Here is a 15,431-nt window from a genome sequence, read left to right as displayed (position 1 = left end):
TCAGTTGATTTGCATATACTATATATATATATATATATATATATATATATATATATATCTAGGTTCACCGTTTTGCTACTTGTTTGGTTTAATATTTTTGTACATAGAGTCTTTGATGCTTAAGTGAAATCATTTGGTGCTGCTGAGTTACCATGATTCTCATTGAATTCATGGAACCCAGTTCAACAGTAGTATTTTCCACTATCATTCTTAGCCAAAAGAATGGCCACTATAGACCACTTCAAGAATGGGAGTGCTACCCTCACCAATAGACTTTTAAAAAATTTATTTATTTTATTTTATTCCTTTTTGTTAATCCTCACCTGAGGATATTTTTCCATTGATTTTTAGAGAGACTGGAAGGAGGAGGAGAGACACACAGAGAGAAATATTGATGTGAGAGAGACATATCGATTGGTGGCCTCCCACACACACCCTGACCAGGGCCAAGGATCGAGCCTGCAACCAAGGTACATGCTCTTGACCAGAATCGAACCTGAGACCCTTCAGTCTGAGGGCCAACTCTCTATCCACTGAACCAAACCAGCTAGGGCACCAAGGGACTTTTAAGGCTTGATAAATGGAGTGTCCTCTGCCTCCTCCTGTGGGACATAATTATGGAGTGGAAGAGCAGGTCTTTCATAGTATATTCACTCCAGCATATCAAATTCCCATAGCCCTTACATATTTCCTCTATAATATCAGGCAAATTTTGGCATCTCAGCTTCAGTTACTGTAGTCCATATTTCAAGCTATGAATTTTCTTTGAGCACTGATTTAGCTGCATTCCCCAAATTTTGCCCTGTTGTAGGTTTATATTTCAGTCATTGAACCAAGTATGCTGTTAGAGACTGTGGATGAAAAAGGGGCCACATACTAAACCTGAAAAGCTCAGGGGAAGCCTGCATGTCTGGCTTAAAAATTCAGAGGCCTAAAGTAACCACATAGGATGGTCTGAAATTAAAACTTCCTACTAAAAGCGAGTCATGGCAGGTAGCCATGTCCTAGGCCAGTAGCTTCCCTGACAAAGGTCAATCTTTACCTAACTGAGTCTTATTGTCTTTTTGCATCTAGGTAACATACCTTTGAAATGTCAGGGTCATTTCCTTTGTTCTGACCCCCTCACTGCACCAGAGCAGAGATCACAAACCCCTCATTGTTACTGTTATCGTGTTAATTGTTAACTAACTGTCCTATACCCACAAACATAAAAGAAGCATGTATCTATTCATTTAACCTTTTTATCCAATCCCAAAGATTTCCCTACTTCAATTTCTCCCCCCTCTGTAATCTATTACCACTGGATTTCATGTAGCCCCTTATGCCTCCTCTTTTTATTGTAATGTATAAAATAAGGTGCAAAACTTGCATTCTCCAGAGCATTTTCTCATTCATTTAGATTTTGCTTCTTGTTCAGAAGAGTAGGGCTGCAGGCAATTCAGAAATTACAGGACTGCCGCTCCCATCAGAGACCCAGAGTGCCAGAGCCAACAAGACAGAGTGGATTCCAAGGAGGGACCTCTGGTACCTGAAAGACTTTAGCACATGCTAGTCAGCAAGGCCTCACACTGAGGACCCACTCTGCATTCTGACAGCACGCTCTGCTGCCCCCCACCCCATGCAGCTCTCATGGCTCCAGTGCAGTGCAGGCCAGGGTGGAGGGTACACGCAAACATTGCAGTGCTTTCTCTGCCGGCACACAAAGCGCACCAGCCTGGGGCATTGCTGCCTCTACCTGGATTTTTTTAAAATATATTTTATTGATTTTTTACAGAGAGGAAGGGAGAGAGATAGAGAGTTAGAAACATCGATGAGAGAGAAACATCGATCAGCTGCCTCCTGCACACTCCCCACTGGAGATGTGCCCGCAACCAAGGTACATGCCCCTGACCGGAATCGAACCCGGGACCTTTCAGTCCGCAGGCCGACGCTCTATCCACTGAGCCAAACCGGTTACGACTCTACCTGGATTTCTAAAGGTGGGATCTCCTGGCAGAGCCGTGGTCTCAGAACCCCAGGCAGTGTCGACTGTTTTGTTTTTTTCTTATTGGTGTACGTCTAACCCAGTCATTGTTAGTATTTCTGTGTTTGATTGCATACATTTTAAGAAACTAATTTTATTCTAAAAATAATTTTAGGTTCATTCTTTATGTTTTGAAATGTTTTACTTTCAAGGTTAATCCATTTTAAGTATTTCATAATTTTCATTTTATTTTTTTATTTTGACTTTTAATAAGCTGGAAGTGTTGTTTTATAGTTTCTAAATGTATGATCATTTTTACCATTAATTTTAATTGTTATCACTTTTGTGTAATCAATTTTGAGAATGTTCCATTTGTACTCTATAAGGTACATTCACTGATTTTTGAGTGCTGGATGTGGAGAAGTGACCTAGAAGATCCTAAGTTTGCCTCTGCAAGAACCTTATAGGTTTAGCAAACTCGGGGACAATTTTTATGTTAATTTCCCTCCTAGCAGCATGCATTTTGACCCTCCCCTCCCAGGACACACACATGCAATGTGTGTAGGTGACTTTTCTAGCCATGGCCCTGTGCAGGCTGTTTATCTCCCCACTGAGTTCCCAAGCTATGGTTTTCTTTTTAAGAAGTTTTGTGTTTATTTGAGCCAGACTGTTGACAAATGCCGAGAAGCAAATTTTGGAGAGCCTCTGGTATATATTTGGTCTTCCTGCTTTGCACATCTGAGCTGCACCTTCTGATTATTTTTATGGATTTGAGTTTCCTTTTCATGTAGCATTACTTTCTTTTCTTGCTTTCAAGCTCAGGTACATGTGTTTTTAAAATTGTTTTTCAATCATTACTACATATTTAGAGGCAAGTAAGGTTTTATGCATCTGCTCTGTCTTCCCAATGAGAAAAAGGACTCTGAATTCTGAGATTGGTAATCTGATGCTAAGACCTAGCATGCATTGAGTGCTGTATATGCCATGGTCCAGAATAATAATAAATACACTAGCTAACATTTACTAAGTTCTTATTGAGGACTCAGAGCTAACGTCCTACCTCTTTGCTCAGTCATAGTGAGGATTTAGAAGGGCTAGGTAGAGAAGGACTGGACCACGGGAGCTGGGCAATGGAGCCTTGCAGAATACAACTTGCTGACCAAGCCCTGTCTGGGGGAAAAACCACAGATACAAACAAAATGACCTAGAACTAGACCCAGGTGGAAAAGAAACACTAGACCCAGCTAGGTGGAATTGCTAAGGCAACCCGGCTGAGCAGGAAAGAAGAATGTACCACTTTGCTTCCACTAACCTTCCCCCCGCCCCCTGAATCCATTCTTCGGTTTTGTGAGACAACGAACTCAGACCACCACATTTTGGTTTCAGTAGGTGGCATGGAATCGCAGCTAAGAGCACAGACTCAGGAGCCACACTGCCTTCCTTCAAATCCCACTTCTTATATTAAATGTATGACTGTAAGCAAATTACTCAGCTTCTCCCTTTCACAAAAGCAGTTTACACAGATAATTTTAACAATGCTCAGCACATAGTAAACACTTGAAGACTCAGTTATTATTCTGTGTCAAAGCACAGCACATGCTATGGCTTTTAATCCTTATTCCTCCTGCAAATTATGTACTATCATGGTTCTTAACACTTTTGTTCGCACCAAGTAAGTTCCTAAAGAATATGCTGTATAGATAAAATAATACTTCATATTTAAATGTGGAAACAAGAACCTAATGTGGGCACATAATTGAGCCTGTGTCACATAGGTAATTAGTGTAGAGCGGCGTTTTGATTGGTATCTGTTTTACCATTAATCATAAGGGTCTCATCAGCCTGTGGAAACTTCTCTAGCCAGCTGGGCCACCTCGGAAAAGGGGGTTCGTTTGGCTGTAAGCATCCACCTCCTGTTCCATCCGTTCCTCCTCCTCCTGTTCATTTCTCTTCCCTGTGAAGTAAGAGGCATTCATTATCCTTCATTTTCTTTCTTCTTCCTCTAGACTTCTAAAATTGCCCTGCTCTCCTGTTTTGCATCAGCGCCTCTCCTAATGTGACTTCATTGTGATTTTTTTCTCCTTCTCTCTTCTCTAGATCAATAGTCTCTGTCCCCCTCGCTTGATCATTCTACAAGCTTTCATTTTCAAGTCTCTTAAAGTCCCGGGGGAGAAAGCCATTTGAACCTCTTCCTTTATAATGTTTTGTTTTCCTCTGCAGCAGAGCAGTTTCCTTCACTGTGGTGCCAATTTCGTCTTTCCCCAATGCCTTTTCTGCCAAAGTTTCTCCATCTGCAGAGGCTGTGACTGCTCTGGGCGAGGTGCTAGGATATTAAGAAAATATAAGGATTCTATTGGGTGGCCAGCCTGGTGGGTGTCTCATAGGAGCAGTGCCGGGAGCCTCTGAGGTTCCTGTTACAGAATCTTGGAGGCATTTATTGCAAGAAAAGGTCTGTTTTCCTCTGGATGTCTTTGTGCTTGTCTTCATTGATATGATGGGTGTGCCAATCCCAGGATGCTCTGGCAGCGGAGAGGCGGGAGACTCATTCTCTTTGTGCATGGAAACATGGAACAGACTGATGAATCTCAGAGGGAAACGGGGAGGGGAGAGGGCGAGAAGACATTTACCAAAGATCTTATATGCATACTAGAGGCCCGGTGCACAGATTTGCGCACTGGTGGGGTCCCTCTGTCTGGCCTGCAGGAATCGGTCCGAAACTGGCAGTCTGACATCCCCCAAAGGGTCCCAGATTGCAGTATATAACAAAAGCAAGAATCACAAGGTGAGAGAAACAGTGCACAGCAAATGTCACATGTGACCAAGTCCGGGAGGCGGGCACTGTCTCCGGATACCACAAGATGGGCAGAATGAAACTTCCTCGGCATCATTTAGTTTTGTAATATCTCAACCTTCTGTGAAATTAAATCATATCCTCTCATGATCTCCCTCTCTTAGTCAGAGGAAGGAAAACTTTATCATCAGAAAAGAAAACCTCAGGGTCATTTATTGTGTTTCTGTTGTTGTCAGCACTAGTCTCTGTTGAAACAGTCACCTGGGGGTGGGAGTGGTGTATGATTTTACGGATAAGAAGCATGAGCTTCCAATGTTTAGTGATTTGTCTTTAATACAAGGGCCATAATTATAACGCAGAGTAAGTTTTCGCTATACTTGCTCCTCCACCATTGGCAGGTAGGTAGAACTCTCTGTACCACTTCTCCCTGGAACAGAACACCAGGGATGTGACCACATTTGAAACCCTTTGTCTGAGGAGCTCCCTTTGTGTAGGGACCCAGGTTTGAGAGCTCCCAAGACAAGCTTCAACACCGATAATGGTCGGGCACCTGGCTTTTCCAAAGTCTGCAGAAGACTTGTCCTCTACTCTGGGATCAGTTTTTGCTGAGCTGTGTCTCAGGACAGCCACTAGCCCACTTGTACCTCACCTCTGCCTGTGTCACATGACTTGCCAAGAAGCATCACTCCCTACCCCATTATGAGACTTGGCCACAGGGTATTGTTGGACCAGGGGGAAGGTGAGCAGAGATGCGGGCATGCCACTCAGCAGTGTTAGAGAGCAATATTTCTGATAGTGCTGGCTCTTTCCCTCTTCCAAAGCACGGAACTCAGGGCAGCTGTCAACATGTGTCATGAGCAAGGAGCAATGTTAACTCTTGTGAGCCCCTGAGATTTGGGCTTGTTTTTGTCACTGCAGCAAATCTGAATACGATATTTATACCAGGCTACTCTACTCACACAGGCCTTCTTGCTATTCCCCGAATATACTGACCCACTTAATGTTCATGCTGCTTGAGAAACTTGCTCCTTTCATCTGGATTTTTATTTTTATTATTCATATTTTTGTGGAATTATTCCTTTCTCATAATCCCCTCTTATATTCACTGACTACCAAGATTCCAAGATTCATCTCCTCCTTCTCTCTAGCCTCATATTACTTTCCAGTGAAATTGATGCTCCCTGACATTGTATTAGGTATGTGCTTGTTACCGTCTTGCTACCGATGCCGCTCCACAAGGACAAGTGTAGGGTTGAGAGCACAGACTCATTGGCCCAACTGCCTGGGCTACAATGCTGGCACCAACACTCATTAGCTGTCTGACACTGGGTAAGTTCCTCAACTGATTGGACTTTTCCCCTTATTTGTACAGTTAGAATAAGAATATGGTATATAACTCATAGGGCTGTTGTTGGGATTGAATGAGTCAAATTATGTAAAGCACTTAGCACAGTGCCTAACACAGAGTAAGTACTCCATGGAGGTTGATGTTATCATTCGCATTGCAATCCAGGTCTGAAGACACCACCTGGGACAAGGTGGAGGCTTAATGGTTCTTTGATAAGTGGACAGATGAGTGACTGACTGCCGTGAAGGTTCAGGAAATGTTCGATAAAATTAACTTCACAGTTGAGAGCTGATGATTGTCAATGGAAGTCTAAGAACAATGTAAAAAAAGTTGAGCTTAATTCCTGGCATTTAGTAGTAATAATCTATATATATAAAAGCCTAAATGACCATTCGACCGTTTGACCAGTAGCTATGATGTGCACTGACCACCAGGAGGCAGATGCTCAATGCACAAGCATGGAAACATGGAACAGACTGATGAATCTCAGAGGGAAGGGGGGAGGGGGAGGGCGGGAAGAGATTTACCAAAGATCTTATATGCATACTAGAGTCCTGGTGCATGGATTTGTGCACCAGTAGGGTCCCTCAGCCTGGCCTGCGGGAATTGGGCTGAAATTGGCAGTCGACATTCCCCCAAGGGGTCCCAATTGCAAGAGGGTGCAGGCCAGGCTGAGGGACCCCACCAGTACACAAATCCATGCACCAGGCCTCTAGCCTAAACAACCAGTCAACTGGCCAACCAGCTGACCAGCCTGTAGCTATGATGCACACTGGCCACCAGGGGGCAGATGCTCAACACAGGAGCTGCTAAGTGACAGCAACTTTGCAGAGTGTCCTTTCACTCCAGGACCCCTCTGGGGATGTCGGACTGCCAGTTTTGGCCTGATCCCAACAGGCCAGGCCAAGGAACTCCACCTGCAGGAGGGACCCCACTCACTCTACAGATGCCCTTCGAGCCCCAGCGCCACACCAGGTGCGGCTGGCCGGGGTAGGGACCATGGTTGGCTCCAGGGCATGTCCAGCCCTTCTCACCCTGTCCCACTCCGCTGGCCACCTTCTAATTAACTTACTCTCAATGTGCACAAATCTGTGCACTGGGCCTCTAGTACTTAATAATAACAATTAAATTAACAATAAATATGAATACTACCCTTTATTTAGCATCTCACAGTTACTTGTTACATCTCTACTGCAAACTTGTAAGGCAGCTATCATTTGAAGTGGCTGCACAAACTGGGAGGGAAGTAGCCTGGGTTGACTCATAATTTCATAGCTTACTGGAACTGGGCTTGATTCCTGTTTCTTTGACTGCATTGTGCCACAGAGTGCTCATTAAATAGGCACTTCTTTCTTGTCTTCTGCTAGTGCTGACTCCTGAGGTGGTGGGAGCTGTTGATCTGCTCTCTCCTTGACATGGTGTGGCCATGCGCTCCTCCTGCTGTCTGCCCAGGCTGATGCTGCTTGTGTTTCAGCTGCTCTGCAATTATGCTGGGTGGGGGGTTAAGAGGGAAACAACAGAGAGATCAGGTATGTCCCTGGCACTTGAGGAGTAAAACAATAGACATAACTGCCATTCCTATGAGGAAAGTAGGTAAAATGGGCTCTTTTCATTACTTTCTCTTCTGATCATTACAACCATCTGTGCTTTACAGATAAATGGAGGCATGGAGACTTAAGGCATTTGCCCAAAGTCATAGAATTCAAGGGGCTAGAATTCAAAATACTAGATTGTTCTGGTTGTTTTCTATTATTTCTCTGCCAAAAGGTACAATCAACACCCTAATTTTCTTTGTTTGCTTGTTTTTGTCTTACTTGGTGAAGTCAGGACTGAAGTCAAAGCTGGTCCGAGATGGGCACAGTAATAGCACATGACAAATGCATCTATAGCATGACACTTTCCCAGGGGGTGTAGACGGGATCAGGTGATGCCCTTGTCCTTTCAGCATCATGCTTCTCATCCTTTTGGAGCTTGGGGTTTTCTTAACATTACAATCGAGCAGCCAGGTGTGGTCTGCAGCCTTTCCCTTATCACCCTGTTCCAGGCTTTCCCAGTGCTAATGTGTCTACATCCCCTCACTCAACCGCGGCTTATGCAGCCACTCCCTCTGTGTTCCTTTTCCCAACATGTAGTTGATCAGGAGCACAGCATGGACCCAGGGCCATAAATTATGGCTAACTTGGTCGAATTAGCTCCCCTCTGAAGGTGGATACATGGCAGACTTCCCTCTGCTTTTCAGAGAGGCCACCTGAGAGTCATGTGGCTTCTGAATTATAAATCAGCACAGGCACGCAACAGCATTCTGACAGCAGGACAATTATTGTCCTGGAAACAAGAAATGCAAATTTCTCTTCCCTCCTTGCAAAGGCAACCAGCGGACTTGTTCTGTGATGTTGATCAATGGCTTTAATCTATGCCTGCCCACAGTTTATAAAATCCTTGTGCCACCTGTCGCCCTTCTCTTTGGCTCATGACTGGGGCAGAATTTGATTTCCCTCGGTGTCACATGAGTCTTTGGGGCCACCTTGGAAAAGTAGCTATTAAAATGGTAAGTTTTGGAGAGTAATTTTAATAGTAGCTATTTCACCTGTAAATTGAAACCTGGAGGTTTCAACACTTAGGGGCTGTGTGACCTTGACAAATTATTTAGCCTCTCTGAACCAATTTCTCATATGACAAATGCAGACAAAAATATTTACAGCAGAGGCTGGCTTTGGGGGTAAACTGGAAGAATTCATCATCTTGTGTTTACTAGACTATATTTAGTATTAGTGGGCCAGAGAACTAAGTAATGGTTAGGTAAAAAGAGATGAAAGAGTGAATACATACTAATGGATCAATCAAGGTAGAAGAAACATAAGAATGGATGCTTTACCAAGAGATCACTTGACTTTATTTTACACATGGCAATTGACAAGCAGATCTGACTAAATAAAAAATGGATTATAATCACCAGAGGAAAAGGAGACCAGTATGAACTAGTTATCTGCTGTGTTTCAGTCATATAAGTAACCTCTGTTAGCTTCCATTTTTCCTCAATCTCAAAATAGTCTCTGGAAACTTATCCTTGGAGGGACAGTTTTAGTAGCATCATTGGTAGTTAGGGTATAAGAAGATATATTCTAATCTTTAAATTATATGCAATTTAGCTAAGATTACAATTTTGATGCAGGAATTCTGGGTATTATAAAAGACATGGTTGAAGAAATCCATTAGGGATCTTACCTATGTGGCATTGAAGGCTAATTGGAGGGCTAGAGGCCATAAAATGCACTGATGTGCCAGGAGGAGAGGACTCAGATCACCCTCTGTCAATGGGAACAAAGCTGCAATTGCTGGTACAACACTTCATCTTCCCTGATAACTAGTTACTTGTTAGGGATTGTGTGTTATGATGTCAAAAGGACTCTAAACTGTGCCGTTCCAGGAATGTCCCTTCTCTATCCATAGACATCATGAAGTTAACATAATTTTTGAGAACCAGATGATCTATTTTTCTGATATTAGCCCAGATACCATAGCCGTTATTACACCAAGAGAGATACTTGCAACACTTAAACTTCAGTTGCATCTGGTTGCAAGGGAGCTCAAGCAGTTATTTGAGGCCTCACACAGAAATTAAGACCAGAAATATTCTGGCTGTACTGGATGACTGATGGGCCAGTTGATCACAAAGGAAAATGAGTAAGCAGAAAGGTCTGATCACAGCTTTGGAGTCGGTATGAAAGAGCCTTGTAAATAGGAAGGTTATCTATGAACACTTCCTTCATAGTCAACTGGCTGGCCATCATCATAGGCATAAGCTGTGTATGTATACATGGGAAGGGAGTAGGAATAATAATGAGGGACTTTCCTTGAATCTTTGACATTAATAAGAAAATAGTGTGACCATTAAGGACTGACAGTTTGTAAGCCCCCAAATGCATGTTGAAGTATTAGCCCCTTGTGTCATGGTATTTGGAGACAGGGCCTTTAGGAAGTAGTTAGGGTTAGATGAGGTCATGAGGGTGGTATCTTCAGAATGAGGTTAGTAATTTTACAAGAAGAAATGCCAAAGGCCTTGCTCTTTCTTTCTCCCATGCACTCGCAAACAAAAGGTCTTGTGAACACACAGCCCAATTCACACTTATCCATACCTGATACTGGCCTTAAGGCAATAGAAACTCCAAAAGAGCGAATATGTTACTGAAAACACAAAGTAATGCTGGAATGAAAAAAGTGTATGTGGAGAAGAGGAAATGAATGTGTAAACACGACATTAGGGTCAATGGTGTCTACCAGGGCTCGGCTGCTGTGATGTTTATTCTGACTAAAACTGTTGAAAATGAATATGTAGTCTTAGTCTGTTTCCTTTCTGCTTTAAAGTTTTGGCTTCAGTTGTTGCCCTCAGAAGAGGCCTTTGAGATTATATAAATGACAGAAGGCAAATTCACCACTTGTAATTATCAGTCTCACTCTATAGATGAAAAGAGAGGTTCAGAGATATCGAGAGATTAGCTCCTGGTCCCTCATCTCATGAAAATTGACTGAGATTTGAACCCAGACACTTTCCCTAACATGAGTTGCATTTCATTCTTCAGATTCCTATATTTCCTCGTGAAGTTGGTAACCCCATAAAACAACAGCAGGGCAGCTGATGTTTGCTGGAGGCTGAGCCAGATTTGTCAGAGGGCCAAACCGCTGTCTCAGCATCGCCACTGATGCCCAGTTCACTCGCCTGCCCCAGGCCCTAAAAACAATGAGGACCTTCCATATGCCATAAAAATCTCTAAAGCCCTAGAAGGCACAATCATGTGATTCCACTGAATTTACATTAATACCTAAGCCAGGCACAGCTTGGGCAAGGTCTAGCTTTGCTCAGGAAGAGCTGGGGGCTGCCCAGGGAGTTCCCCTGAGGCAGAACCTCCCCGGCAAACACATTCCACAGCAGAGCAAACAGAGCTATTGCAGAAATTGCATGAGGTAGTGAAGGGTGTTCATGAGCATATGTGTATTTATGCCATAAAAGCATCTTGGGTTTACTTGCTTCTTGGTACACAGTCAGTGTTTGGCAGCTTAAAGCAAGTAAAATGGAATACATTCCTTTACAATTATATAAAGCTAAGTCATGAACCATGAAGGTACCTTGTAAATCATGCATTCTAGGGGATTGACGTCTCAGGGTTATCAGCGAAATTTAGTTGTGGTCACACAGCTAATGTTAAATAATTTTCTTACTATTTGTCTATTTTATGTACTTTTCCCCCTTTTCTAAAGACTAGGAATATTCTCTATGTAGTGTGTTCAATATGAAAGAGGTTCTGTTCATTTGCTTATTTGTTCCTGTTTTCAGCACTTGTGAAATAGAAACTCAGAGAGGGTGTCTTATGCAACTTCACACTGCTATCTAGATGCATGCTGGGACTGACACTCAGCTTCTTTCACTGTCAATCTTGTAGTTTTGGTTTATTTCTTATAAACATACTCCATTTTATCCATTATTGTTAACACTTGTGGGCCATGACTTTCATTATACTATTGCTTATCTGACACCAATTTTCTCTCTTCTGTATTTACATAAACTCATAAAGAGTTTTAGTTATTGCTCCTCTGAACTTCCTAAAATTTTAAAAGAAGGGCTCATACAAATTTCATCAATTGAACCTGATGGCAACTAATTTTAGCATTTATCAAAAGTGTCTGTAAGGCAGTTCTTTGTTGTGATGTCTCATAAATCATATTTTTCTAATTAGAAAAACATAAAAGTATATTTTCCTCAATTATTGACACATTAATGAACAGATATGTCATTAGCACATCTTTCTCAATTTATGTACACTCTGAACATCTCATTTACTTAGTTCCTTCATGTCTTTATTTTGAGGGCTACCAATCACTACCCTGATTAGCCTAGATTACCCCACATTTCTTTGAGAAAAGGAATCAGATGAAAGTTTTTTTCTGATGTTACAGGGTAGGTAAATCTAATTCAGTTCTACTGTGTGTACCTAGGCGAGACTGTCCTTGCCTCATCTCCATCACCATTTCCTCTAAGGGCTCTGGGAATACCTTGCAGGCTAGCAGGGTAGGTTAACAAATTTCCTCTTTGCTTGCGGGTGTAATGGCTCTTGTGGATTATCAAAGACCAAGTGAGTTTATGCTTACAGCTGACAACAATGGTGAGCACTGCTGTACTAACATCTGGTGCTGTTGCTGTTTGCCTCCCATACTCCCTTCTAAAGGAATCTGCCTGTCTTTCTGCCTTTCCTTCTGGCCCATGGTCTACACCTTTCTGACAACCTGACATGAAGAAGTAAATGTGGTTAGTTACAGTTTTCTTCCAGGAATTTGAAATAGGAAATGCTGAAGTAAGTATTTCACAGTTAGGGAGATCTGTAACAGAAAGATGAAAAAGCAAGACATACCTTGTCATAATTCTATATGAATATGTATGTTTATTATTTACTGTAATCACATATAAAACTTTTCATGAATAGATAAACCCCAAAATACAAGAATATCTCATATACTACTATTCCCCAAAATAAATACTGCTTTGAACCCTTTTCCAGGATATTTTTGATTCACTAATGAGAACAACTTTATCTCAGACTTTTGCAATATTGATATCTACACATACCAAACCCTATAGATATAATAATTATGAAAAGTAACTTGTGTTTCTCTATTTGCAACTTTCTTTTCCTCTAAAACCTCAATGTTATTCAGAGAGCATAGGTTTCTTGAAGGCTGGACTTTCTCTGTAGCTAACATATAAAGTAAGCTTTTTTATTATACATTCAACATTTTCTTCAATTCCATATTTTTTATGTGCAAAGATTATGAGTAAAGTCCCATGAAATAAATAGAGCTTTTGAATTCCAAGTCAATCTCAGTTGTACTCCACATATTCACTTAAAATCAACAACCTCTTTTGGTAAAAAAATATGGGTGACCTATTCCTTACAACCAAAGGTTATAACTGAAACATATCCCAAAAAGTTGAGAAAGTCTGATCATCTTTAACACTGAGAAGAGTGTATGGGAGACTTTGTTCATGGGAGGTCCCCAGTGAACTGAGGATCTTTGCCTAGGGATCAAAGGGAGTGAATTATGAAGCATCATGGTGCAGACATACATAAAATTATTGCAAAGTTGATCTTCCAATCAAATTCCTTATGAATTTCAGCAAGTGTATAGCACTGCCTCCCAAACCCTAGCTCATGGACCAGTGTCCTTTAGTGACGATTTGCATAAAAATTAGGGAAAAAGTATTATGTGGTTACTTTTTATGAAATAAATTTTGTGAAAATTAAAGAAATGCTTATTAAAATTTGCCTTTTTCTATATTCTATAGATCAAATATCTTTCCTTTTATAAAAAACATGGTAATATTAAATAGTGCTTTTTCCCCTCAATATCTTGATTTGGCCTAGTAAAATATTGACAATATATGTCAATTCAAAAGTACATTTTATATTTTACTAAAAGGTAAGTTCAAAATTTCAGACCACTGATGCATAGGGCATTGAAGCAAGTGACAAACTGTGTTTTTAAAGTTTTGGGATCAATTTCCAAATAAGGGAACTTAACACCAGCCAGAGGAACACATATTCCCCAGGTCAGCACAGAGACTAGTGACACAAAATGAAGACCTGCTAGGGAAATACCAATGTGCTTGAGTCATGAGCCCATAACAGAAACCACCAGTAAGTCATCAATACAATTATCAGAGGCTTTATAATGAGGGCATTGTGAGGGGTTTGGGGTGAGAATTCTAGTGATTTTGATGACAAGCTAGGCATTAAAGATTACTCTTTGTTAACATCACTACAACCTCATTCCCAGAGGACATCTCCATGTCAATGAGGTCCAGGGAAGGTAGATTATATAACGAAGTAAGAACAAGGGGAAAACTGGGCTTAAAGTAAATGAAATACATAGGAAGCCATTGAACATCCTCCTTTTCTACACCTGTGTATGGTTGGGCTTTTCCATCTAAATTTATGGTTCCTATTCCTAGCTGCATTTTAAAAACATCTGGGAAAACATAAGACACTGGGGGGTAGGGGAGGCCAGGGGATTGTCAAGGGCGGAAAAAAAAAGAAGACATATGTAACACTCTTTGTAATACTTTAAGCAATAAAACAATTAAAAATAAAAAATAAATAAAAGGCACACCTTAAATATTTGGGGTGGTGAGGCAAAAGGACAATTCAAAACAGAAAGATTGAAAATAAATTAATAAAACAGAATGTAAAAAAAAAAAATCTGGGAAATTTAAATAACTTCCCCAAAGAGCACTGTAATAACTGAAGAGGCCTTAACCTCATCCATTGTGTGCCCTTATAAAATCCTCTTCATTCTAGTTCCTCATTTTTAAAAAAGTCATTGGAACCAATGATTTTATAGCTCAGCTGTTCTATTATTCTATTCTCTTCCACACTTCCATTGTTTATTTCCCTAAAGAAAATGCCATATCTTGACCCTATGACAAAAAAAGAATTAATTTTTAATATATTTCTATTTATTTAAAATTTCAGTTGAATAATAAGACAGCTCAAGTACTTGGTTTTTGTCTTAAAAGGGGAAACAGTAGAGAATAAAAGTATCTTAATCCTTCTATCATGGGGAGACACAATCATAGCTCGCTGAAGGTCAGATAAGTTCCATGGTGACATATCTAAAGAACTTGCCTCCAGAACTTTCCAGAAAGCTGTTCACAGGAAGGTGTCTCACTAGAAGCAGTCTTCTACAAACCTTTTGAGTAGCACTTGAGAGGGTGCTCAGGTGTGGCTGCCTGCTGAGGATGGCAGGACTCAGATGCAGGAGAAACTGCCCTCCCAGCCGGGGAAGTCCTGTGTGCTACAGGAACGAGACAGACCTGAAGAGGCCACTGCAACCAGGAAGCAAAACTCCTTTCCTTCCTTTATAATCACTCTGCAGCACCCTCTGTTGTTAAAATTTAACTTTGTGCTTATCAGCAAAGCCAAAAAATTTAAAGGATTCATTTTCTGAGAGCGGGCTAAGTGGTTAATTGGAAGCCAAGATGCAATAAATCAATAGCTGGCATAAGCTTCTTGAGTGTTAACATGTTATTCTGCCAGATACTGAAAGGACTGCAGGATATTTTTGGAACTACCACTGATGTATCCACCAATTGTTTTCTGTATGCTGCTCCCAAGGTTCCCACTGTGTGAGACCAACCCAAGCTGGATTTCGCTTAGATTCCTGAAAGTCACCCATTTTTCCCAACTGTTCCTATCTTACTCCTGGGCCTGGACTCTAGCTATGGGGCTCTGACCCTTGAAAATTCCCTTTAGCTCTTTCTTATTTTTTTTTTTTTATTT

The sequence above is a fragment of the Myotis lucifugus genome, unplaced genomic scaffold, assembly GCF_000147115.1.
Source record: "Myotis lucifugus unplaced genomic scaffold, Myoluc2.0 scaffold_233, whole genome shotgun sequence".
Lineage (NCBI taxonomy): Eukaryota > Metazoa > Chordata > Mammalia > Chiroptera > Vespertilionidae > Myotis > Myotis lucifugus.
This window is presented reverse-complemented; position numbering follows the sequence as displayed.